The sequence below is a fragment of the Pseudophryne corroboree genome, chromosome 2 (genome assembly GCF_028390025.1).
Source record: "Pseudophryne corroboree isolate aPseCor3 chromosome 2, aPseCor3.hap2, whole genome shotgun sequence".
Lineage (NCBI taxonomy): Eukaryota > Metazoa > Chordata > Amphibia > Anura > Myobatrachidae > Pseudophryne > Pseudophryne corroboree.
In genome coordinates this window covers 523,466,977-523,476,213 of record NC_086445.1, presented here as the reverse complement: position 1 = coordinate 523,476,213, position 9,237 = coordinate 523,466,977, and the positions used below count along the sequence as shown (strand labels likewise).

General features: G+C 43.2%; 1 protein-coding gene across 1 annotated transcript in view; it reads left to right on the top strand.

Moving 5' to 3' along the window:
- The first annotated feature begins 1,350 nt into the window (after window positions 1-1,350).
- The window catches only part of LOC135033602 (gap junction alpha-2 protein-like), a 30,026-nt gene continuing 22,139 nt past the window's right edge, over window positions 1,351-9,237 (top strand). Inside the window, exon 1 of the mRNA XM_063954197.1 lies at window positions 1,351-1,372. The gene's annotated coding sequence lies outside the window, so the exon portion shown is untranslated. The remainder of the gene's footprint in view (window positions 1,373-9,237) is intronic.

The following is a 9,237-nucleotide window of genomic DNA, read 5'->3' as shown; positions in this document are numbered from 1 at the left end:
AGCTGTCACATAATTATGGTCTTGTTGCTCTTTTCAGCTCGTGTGTGAAGATCCCGATAAGCGTCTGGGTGTGAATGGTGTAATTAGATACCACCCCTTCTTCTGGAGTATGGATTGGGCGAGGTTAGAAGCCCTTCAGATACCACCCCCATTCATACCCAGCAAAGTAAGTGCACTGTATATAATGTCAGAGGTCTGTATTATGTGTGTCTGTGGTGTGTAAGTATAAAGCTGCCATGGCTCCTTTCTTACTGACATGTGGTGTAGTTGGTCTATAAATTGCAGTCAGATGATAATTGGGGGAGGTACAGGGCCGTTTCTTGGGGCAGGCGAGTAGTGCAACCGCACTGGGCACCCGCCGCGGCACTAACTGTGGCTCCCTGCTTCCCCCTCCTATTTCTCCCCGAGTAACCCGCTCGGGGGGCGGAGTTTCACGGAATGACGCGGTTGCGTCGTTACGTCACGACGCAACCCCGTCACTCCGCAACCCCCCCCCCCCCCCCGAGCGGAGTACAGAGGGGGATCCAAGTTAGGAAGAGGGAAAGGCCGGCGCGAGGAGCGACTGGTGAGGCGGGCCGAAGAGCGGTAATCGCCTCTGTAAGTATTCTCTCTCTCTCTCTCAATGTGTAAAATGGGGACACCTGCCGTAATGTGTGAAATGGGGACTCTTGCCTGCCGTAGTGTGGGGATTTAATGTATCAAGGGCATTGCGGTGTGTGGCATAATATGGTGCAGGGGGCATTACTGTGTGGGGCTTAATATGGCAGAATTTTTTTTTCCTGTGGTGGTCGTGATCTGTTGGAGCAGGGTCAAAAACTGGATTGTGAGGTAGTCTTTTCAGACGAGGCCATGCCCTTTTAAATGAGGCCACACCCATTTATATGAGGCCACGCTCCCTTGCCGGGTGTGTGCAAGGTTGTTTTTTTTATCTAGGTGTGTGGGGAGGGGGCACATTTTTTTATGTCATGGGGGGGGCGCATTTTTAAATCTCGCACTGGGAGCCAAATTGGCTAGAAACAGCCCTGGGGAGGTATATGTGAATTCCACCGTATAAGAGTGTTTTCTCTCCCTTTTTATATAAAATACAGGTCCCATATTTCTTCTCTCTGCAGCCACCTAAGAAGTCACTTCCGCACCTGGCATTATCGGATCTTCTGTCAGCTACATAAGCTTGTCACAAATCAATTAGACCAAAACACCAGAAACTGTTCCAGAGATTCTCCTTTCAGACCAGTATATAGCTGTCCTGCTGCAGATCACACCTGGCACCACTTCATGAGCCCTGCTGCCCTTAATATGACATACCATCGCCCAACCGTTCTTTGAGGCCCTTGTAACCAGTGAGTATACCATCTAATGTCTCCAGAATTAGGTAAGTCTGAGGTAAGATTTGTCAATATCCTTGCATTATAACATTGGTTATTTAAATGTACATGTAGCCATATTTTTAACCATATAAAATTATATTTATCTTTCATCTATTAATATAATGTTATGTATTAGTGGAAGGTGGAAGGAAGGGCTACTTAGTACTTAATAGTTAATATGTTTAGTATATGATTCAATCAGGCAGAGGCATTCACATATCTGCACGGCGAATGCAGGACCCATTCTGAACATGTGCAGAATGGGTTCTGCGACTCGCAGAACTTGAACATCGGGGAAATGCAGGTAGGATCGCATCACACTATACAATTTTTAAGAGTATCATTCCGATCCATTGGAGTCGGCCACATAGTTAACAATGTTGTTTAGTGTGGAACTGGTATAAGGAGCGTGATTGGCCGGCTAATGAGGGAATGTGGAGGCCAGAATGTTCTTTCTCTATCATGCTTCCACAGAGGATGATAGATAAATAATAACTAAGGCATGCGATTGACCGGATATTGAGGGGAGGTGGAGGCCGGATTATATTTCTCTATCATCCTCCCGCGGAAAATGATAGATAAATAATAACTAAGGAGTGCAACTGGCCAACTATTGAAGGGAGTTGGAGACTGGATTTTATTTCTCTATCATCCTCCCACAGAGGATTATAGATAAATAATAACTAAGTAGTGCGATTGGCCGGCTATTGAGAAGAGGTGGTGACCAGATTTTTTTTCTATCATCCCCGCAGAGGATGAGAGATAAATAATAACTAAGTAGTGCGATTGCCCGCTATTGAGGGGAGGTGGAGGACAAATTTTATTTTTCTATCATCCCCCGCAGAGGATGATGGATAAATAATAACGAAGGAGTGTGATTGGCCAGCTATTGAGGGGAGGTGGAGGATGTATTTTTTCTCTCTATCATCCCCCCACAGAGGATGATAAATAAATAATAACTAAGGAGTGTGACTGGCTGGCAAATGAGTTGAGGGGGAGGCTGAATTTTATTTCTCTATCATCCCCCTGCAGAGGATGATAGATAGATATTAACTAAGGAGTGTGGTTGGCCGGCTAATGAGGGAAGGTTTTTTCTCTATCATGCTTCCACAGAGGATGATAAATAATACCTAAGGAGTGCAATTGGCTGGCTATTGAGGGGAAGTGGAGGTCGCACTTAATTTCTCTATCATCCTCCTGCAGAGGATGATGGATAAATAATAACTAAGGAGTGCAATTGGCCGACTATTGAGGGGAGGGGGAGGCCGGATTTTATTTCTCTATCATTCTCCCACAGAGGATGATAAATAAATAATAACTAAGGAGTGCGATTGGCCAGCTATTGAGAAGATGTAGAGGCCAGATTTTATTTCTCTATCATTCTCCCGCAGAGGATGATAGATAAATAGTATCTAAGGAGTGTGATTGGCCAGCTATTGAGGGGAGGTGGAGCATGGAATTTATTTTTCTATTATCATTCCACAGAGAATGATAGATAAATAACTAAGGAATGTGATTGGCTGGCTATTGAGTGGAGGTGGAGGCCAGATTTTATTTCTCTATCATCCACCTGCAGATGATCAAGAAGTAAAAACTGAGGATTATGATTCACTGGCTAGTAAGGGAAGGTGGAGGCTGGATTTTATTTTTCCATCCTCCTGCAGAGGATGATAAATAAATAATAACTAAGAAGTGCAATTGGCCGGCTAGTGAGGGGAGGTGGAGGCCGGATTTTATTTCTCTAACATCCTCCTGCAGAGGATGAGCAATAAATAATAACTAAGGAGTGTGATTAGCTGGCAATTGAGGGGATGTGGAGGTAGGATTTTATTTCTCTATCATCCTCCCGCAGACGATGATCGAGAAGCAAAAACTATGAGTGCGATTGGCCGGCTAGTGAGGGGAGGTGGAGGCTGAGTTTTTTTTTTCTAGCATCCTTCCACAGAAGATACAAATATAATAACAAACAATGGAGTGTGATTAGCCAGCTAGTGAGGGGAGGTGAAGGCTGGAATTAAAATGAAACTATTTTAAAACCAAAAGAATTTATTTCTCACATAGGTAATATATTAAAGTAATTCTACATTGGTGTGATAAGCATTAAGCATGTCACAGATCTATTCAGCATATAGGCCAGGCTCACAGTAGAAGTTGACCCCACATTTCTTCAACATCTAGGGTCCTGTGATGTATCCAGGCTTGGTTACATTCATACCCATATATGTAGAGTCCCAGGAACCTGGTAAACCAGAGTGTGCTTATTATGATACCTTGCTGTGCTAATTATTGCTTTGCTGAAAATCTCAAGAGGTCATGGCTTATTACACTAGGCCAGTTGTTAGTATAGGATTATTGTATTGTTATATAGTTAGATACCTAACTGGGTGGGCACATCACTATGGCTACTGAATAGACTGGCTGTTTGGGTGGGTATAATGTATACAGGGCGAACAATCAGCAAGGTGACAAGTGTCCAGCCGGTGAGTATACACTCCATTTTGTCCTGCTTCTTTCTTTTCACAGTTTTTAACAGTCATTGACAGTCCATGTACAAATAAAGGGTTACATACTCTGCATTGAGCTCCTGAGCCTCTGCATCCCGAGCTCCAGTATCCTTTTAGAGGATGATAGAGAAGTAAAAACTGAGGAGAGTGATTGGCCGGCTAGTGAGGGGAGGTGGAAGCCATATTTTATTTCTCTATCATCCTTCGCAAAGGATGATTGATAAATAATAACCAAGGAGTGCAACTGGCTGGCTAGTAAGTGGAGGTGGAGGCCAGATTTTATTTCTTTATCATCCTCCTGTAGAGAATGATGGAGAAGTAAAAACTGAGGAGAATGATTGGCTGGCTAGTGAGGGAAGGTGGAGGCTGGAATTTTATTCTCTATCATCCTCCCACAGAGGATACAGATATTATAACCAAGGAGTGTGATTGGACAGCTAGTGAGGGGAGGGGGAGGCCAGAATTTAAATGAAAATATTTTAAAATCAAAGAATTTATTTCTCACATCTGTAATATATTAAAGCAATTCTACATTGGTGTGATAAGCATTAGGTATGTCACAGATCTATTTGGCATTTAGGCCAGGCTCACAGTATGAGTTGACCCCACATTTCTTCATCATCTAGGGTTCTGTGATGTAGGCCAAGCTTGGAATGGTTACATCCATACACATATATGTAGAGTCCCAGAAACTTGCTAAACCAGAGTGTACTTAGGGGGTCATTCAGACCTGATCGCTCCTCTGCAAAATTGCGGAGGTCTGCGATCAGATAGCTGCCGTCCAGACAGAGTGAAAACCTACCCCGTGCAAGTCTGCATATGGGTTGCAAAAATAATGTATCTCCATACAGGGCAATCAACCAGCAAGGTGACAAGTGTCCAGCCGGTGAGTATACACTCCATTTTGTCCTGCTTCTTTCTTTTCCAAGTTTTTAACAGGCATTGACAGCCCATGCACAAAGAAAGGGTTACATACTCTGCACTAAGCTCCTGAGCGTCTCCATCCGAGCTCCAGTATCCTTCAGAGAATGATAGAGAAGTAAAATCTGAGGAGTGCGATTGGTCAGCTAATGAGTGAACCTATAATGACAGATAGTTGTCCCCAGCAGTATCCTCAGCTATTGCCATTCTAATGCCATTCTAAAATCTAAAGTCAGAAATAGAAAATATATATTCATTTTATTTGTAATACTAAATAATGCAACATATCAATGTAAGACTTTTCACTTACAATATTAAATAAAGATGACGAAACTGATGTAACAATAGCAAAGTACTATGTAGAGGAAATTATGTATTTGCATTCCTCTTGAAAGTGATGAAACTAAAAGCTATTGTCTCATGTATGCCTGCATGCCACTGCTAATAAAGCAAAGAAACAGGGACAAGAGCTAAATTATCCCTTAAAATTATTCTAAAATGTCCCTGACAGATTTGTTGGTACCACTTAGAAAAGATAATAATTTGATTAAAGTGTTAAGCTGTATACACACTAAAGCGATGGGGGTTAGTTCCGATGTCGGAACGAATCCCTGTCAGCCCTAGATCATGTGTACACACTGGGGGGATGCTAATAAAGGTCGGAACAATAGTCACTGCCGTTTGGTATTTGCTAAAATGCACACTGGAAAGAGCTAAAAAATGCAGTCTGGAGATGGCACCCATCACACCTGAGACAGGAAGAGTGGGCCAAACTGCCTGGTGACAGGTGCAGAAGCCTCAATGAGAGCTACAGAAATTGTGTGATTGCAGTGATTGCCTCTAAAGGTTGTGCAACAAAATATTAATAATAGGACCATTTGTTTGAATATTTAAAAGATTTTAATTAATCAAAAATGAAATGCAATGTCTGCTTTCTACTAAATATGGAAAAAAAACAATGATAGATGCACTTTCATGTTATTTCAGAGGAAAATATAGGTTTTTCTTTTTCATGGAAGGGTACCAACAAATATGTCCACGTCAGTAGCGGATTTACCGCAACACAAGCAGCCGCTTAGGGCTTGGTGTGTTGCAGGGGGCCTATCGACAAGGGTATTTAATGGTGGTTATCATTTGAGCTGGCAACACACGCTGTCTTCTCTCCTGCACAGTGCATTGTCACTTTGTTGTGTTGCATGTGCATAGGGAGAGGAGCCAACAAGAAGGAGAGGATATTGCAAAGGAAATATGTACAGGATGTGAAGGTGAAGGATTGGGGGAAGGTGGGAGCGTGGGGTTTTGATCTGGCGGCTGTAGGTCCTCGTATTGATGGTAGCAGCAGGTTATATTGAGGGGGTTTGATGGTAGCAGTGGCATCCGGTCCGTTGGAGGCAGAAGTGGGTCTTTGCGGCAGGTCCTGTGGAAGTGGTAGTAGTGTCAATAGGTCAGGGGGTGATACTGGGTGGGGAGTTGGGAGTTTGGTGGTAACAGAAGCAGATCCATATGGGCAAGGGGGGTGTTGTAGGTGGTAGCGCCAGGGGGTGTTATCGGCAGTGGCAGGTGTGGGGGAATGTCTTAGCATTGGCAGCAGGTCAGGTGGGGGATATGTCCGGGCTGGATTTAGAAACAAGTGATAAATTATTATATATTGTCCAGGAAAAAATGCATCTACTTACAAATCTGTGTCTTGCTTAGGGTCCCATGAGTTCTAAATCCACCTCTGGTCCACGTCTGTATGGGGAAATAGTGGAGGCATAGAAAAAGGCCCCACTATATGAAGTGCATACACTTGTGCATAAAGAGAAAATGTATATATCAAGTATATATTAAAATTCAGGCACAAGCAGGAGTGGTTTCTCCTAACAGCTATAATATCGGGAGATGGTCAATCTCCCACAAAGAGAATAAGGAAAACAATGGATATATACAGCGCTTTAACACAATTCAGAGTTTTAAAAACAAGTAAATGTCTGTATAAAAATGGTAAAACCAAATGCAAGGTCAGTTAGTAATACACCAGTGGTTGGACTTGGAAAGTTTTGCTCCACAGATATAGTCATTTCCTCTTGAGCAATGATCAAAGTGGTTGATAGTTCTCTAGAAGCACAGTTAATATAAGAACAGCTCAAGGATGTTTTTCAGCTGATAGGGCACGTTACCAGTCCTGTGTTACAATTGAAAGATCCAAATAAATGATGCTCCATATGGTGGTGGCAGGCAATGATGCACGGATCCTGGTTCACAGCAGATGGAATGATGCCAATTGTGCTGTCCTTAAAAAGGTCCTTTAAATTTGGTACCAGAGTGGAATGTCAAAGTGGAGTGGTACAGTCTGCTGGTGTTAGGATGCCTGACGTCTTTTGCTGCTCCTGGCAGCATTGTGAAAGGTAATAGTCCATTCAAATGACCTCCCTTATATAGGGGAAATGATGTCATCAATTGGAGGCCATAGCTGGCCAATTACCATACAATAATTTATATACACCATAATTTCAAAATACAAATATATTAGAAACAGTGGTTATACCTTAGTGGAAATGAAAAGTACAAAAAAGTGATAAAAATCTTAATAAATCCTGTAGTTTGCTGAGGTTGGAGATATGAACATGATTGTATACTTTGTAGTGCTTCCGGTCACATGATCGAAACCACCGACATGTGGTTTTATTTCTGTGTACTCCTGACCATAGCAGGGATTAGTATCAACCTACTATGAGCAAGTGATCGCCATCGCGATCACGTGACCGGAAGTTACAAGTGGAGAAGCCTGATGATCGGTACCCAGCAGTGTAGTATTGGTATGCAAAATAGTTCCGGACACGTGACCAGAACAATGGTCATGTGACCGGGACACTTCTGGAATATTTAGCATACAGTATGCAGTATTTCAACCGATCCATGTCCATTTAAAATAATGGAAAAACAAAATAGTTTTTATATATAGAAAACATAATTGATCACAGAAAAGTTATCAAGGGAAACTTAAGTAATATCACTATTATAAAAGGTGAGAATACCGTCTGTGTAGTTAATCTAAACACAGCAATTAGAGCAAAAGAGACATGAAAAGCTTGAATGATGTCAAATATAGGGCACAAAATGTCAGTATTCATAAATTAAACATTTATTTCTCAAACAGAATGGTTCATCAAAAAGACACATTAGAAACATCCCAATAATTGCATTTTATATTGCATGAAGCCAATAAGGAATTATGATTGGTTCAAAGGCTTATAATTAGAAGGTAATTGTGTTGTCTAGGGTGTGAGAATCACACCACACATGTGTATAAACTAAAAACTACGGTTTGGTTCTCAGAGAACCAAACCGTACCGAACTTCACCATTTGAGTCCGGTTCCGAGCCAGGCTCGGGTTTTCCCATCTGACTCGGAAACCCGAACAAGGCAAAACGCCACCATCCCGCTGTCCGATTCTCGCGGGATTTGGATTCCATATAAGGAGCCGCGCGTCACGGCCATTTTCACTCCAGTCTCGGAGAGTGTGGTGAAAGGACGTGTCTCTGTCCTCAGTGTCTGTGTGGGGGATGGGAAAGTGGGGTGGCGAGTCTACTGCTGTGTTGTGCTGCTCAGCCCAGTCCAGTGTAGTCAGTGTTTTATGCTGCATCAGTCCAGCCAGTCACAGTGTTAGTGTCCTCTGCTGCGATATGTCCCCAGTGCTGCTGGCTGCTGTATAAGTCTGTTGTATTTTTACTGTGTTGTCTTGCATCAGACCAGGGGTAGTGTCTTGTGCAGCATCGGTCCAGTGACCAGTCACAGTGGTGGTGTCCTCTGCTGCCATATATCCAGTGTAGCTGTATAAGTCCCTTTCAGTGGTGCTGTGTTGTCCTGCATTAGACCAGGGGAAGTGTCTTGTGCAGCATCAGTCCAGTAACCAGTCACAGTGGTGGTGTCCTCTGCTGCCATATATCCAGTGTTACTGCCATATAATTCCCGTGATACTGGCGTAAAATTCCTGTGATATTGCCATATAATTCCTGAGATACTGGTGTATAATTCCTGTGATATTGCCGTATAATTCCAGTGATATTGCCATATAATTCCATTGATACTGGCAGGGCCGTCTTAACAGCAGTGTGGGCCCCTGGGCACAGCAATGCACTGGGCCCCTACCTATCCACCAGCAGTAGTGGTGGGGGGTGCTATCAGCGGCAGCTTTGATGTCCCATGGGCGGTAGGTGGTGTTCTATCTTCCGCTCAGCATGTAGGACCTGGAGCAGTAATTTCTACTAATTACTCCTTTACTGCACAGATGGTGGGAGATGGGGCAAGAGATAGAACACTAAACTGTAGAAGGGGCATTAGGCTGAATGAAGGGGCCCCTGTACATGACTTTCAGGGTGGTATGGGGTGTTTAATATGTAGGGGAGGGGTCGATAGTGGAGTGGGCTTAATATTCATCATTTTCTGGTGGGGGGGCAGCTTGC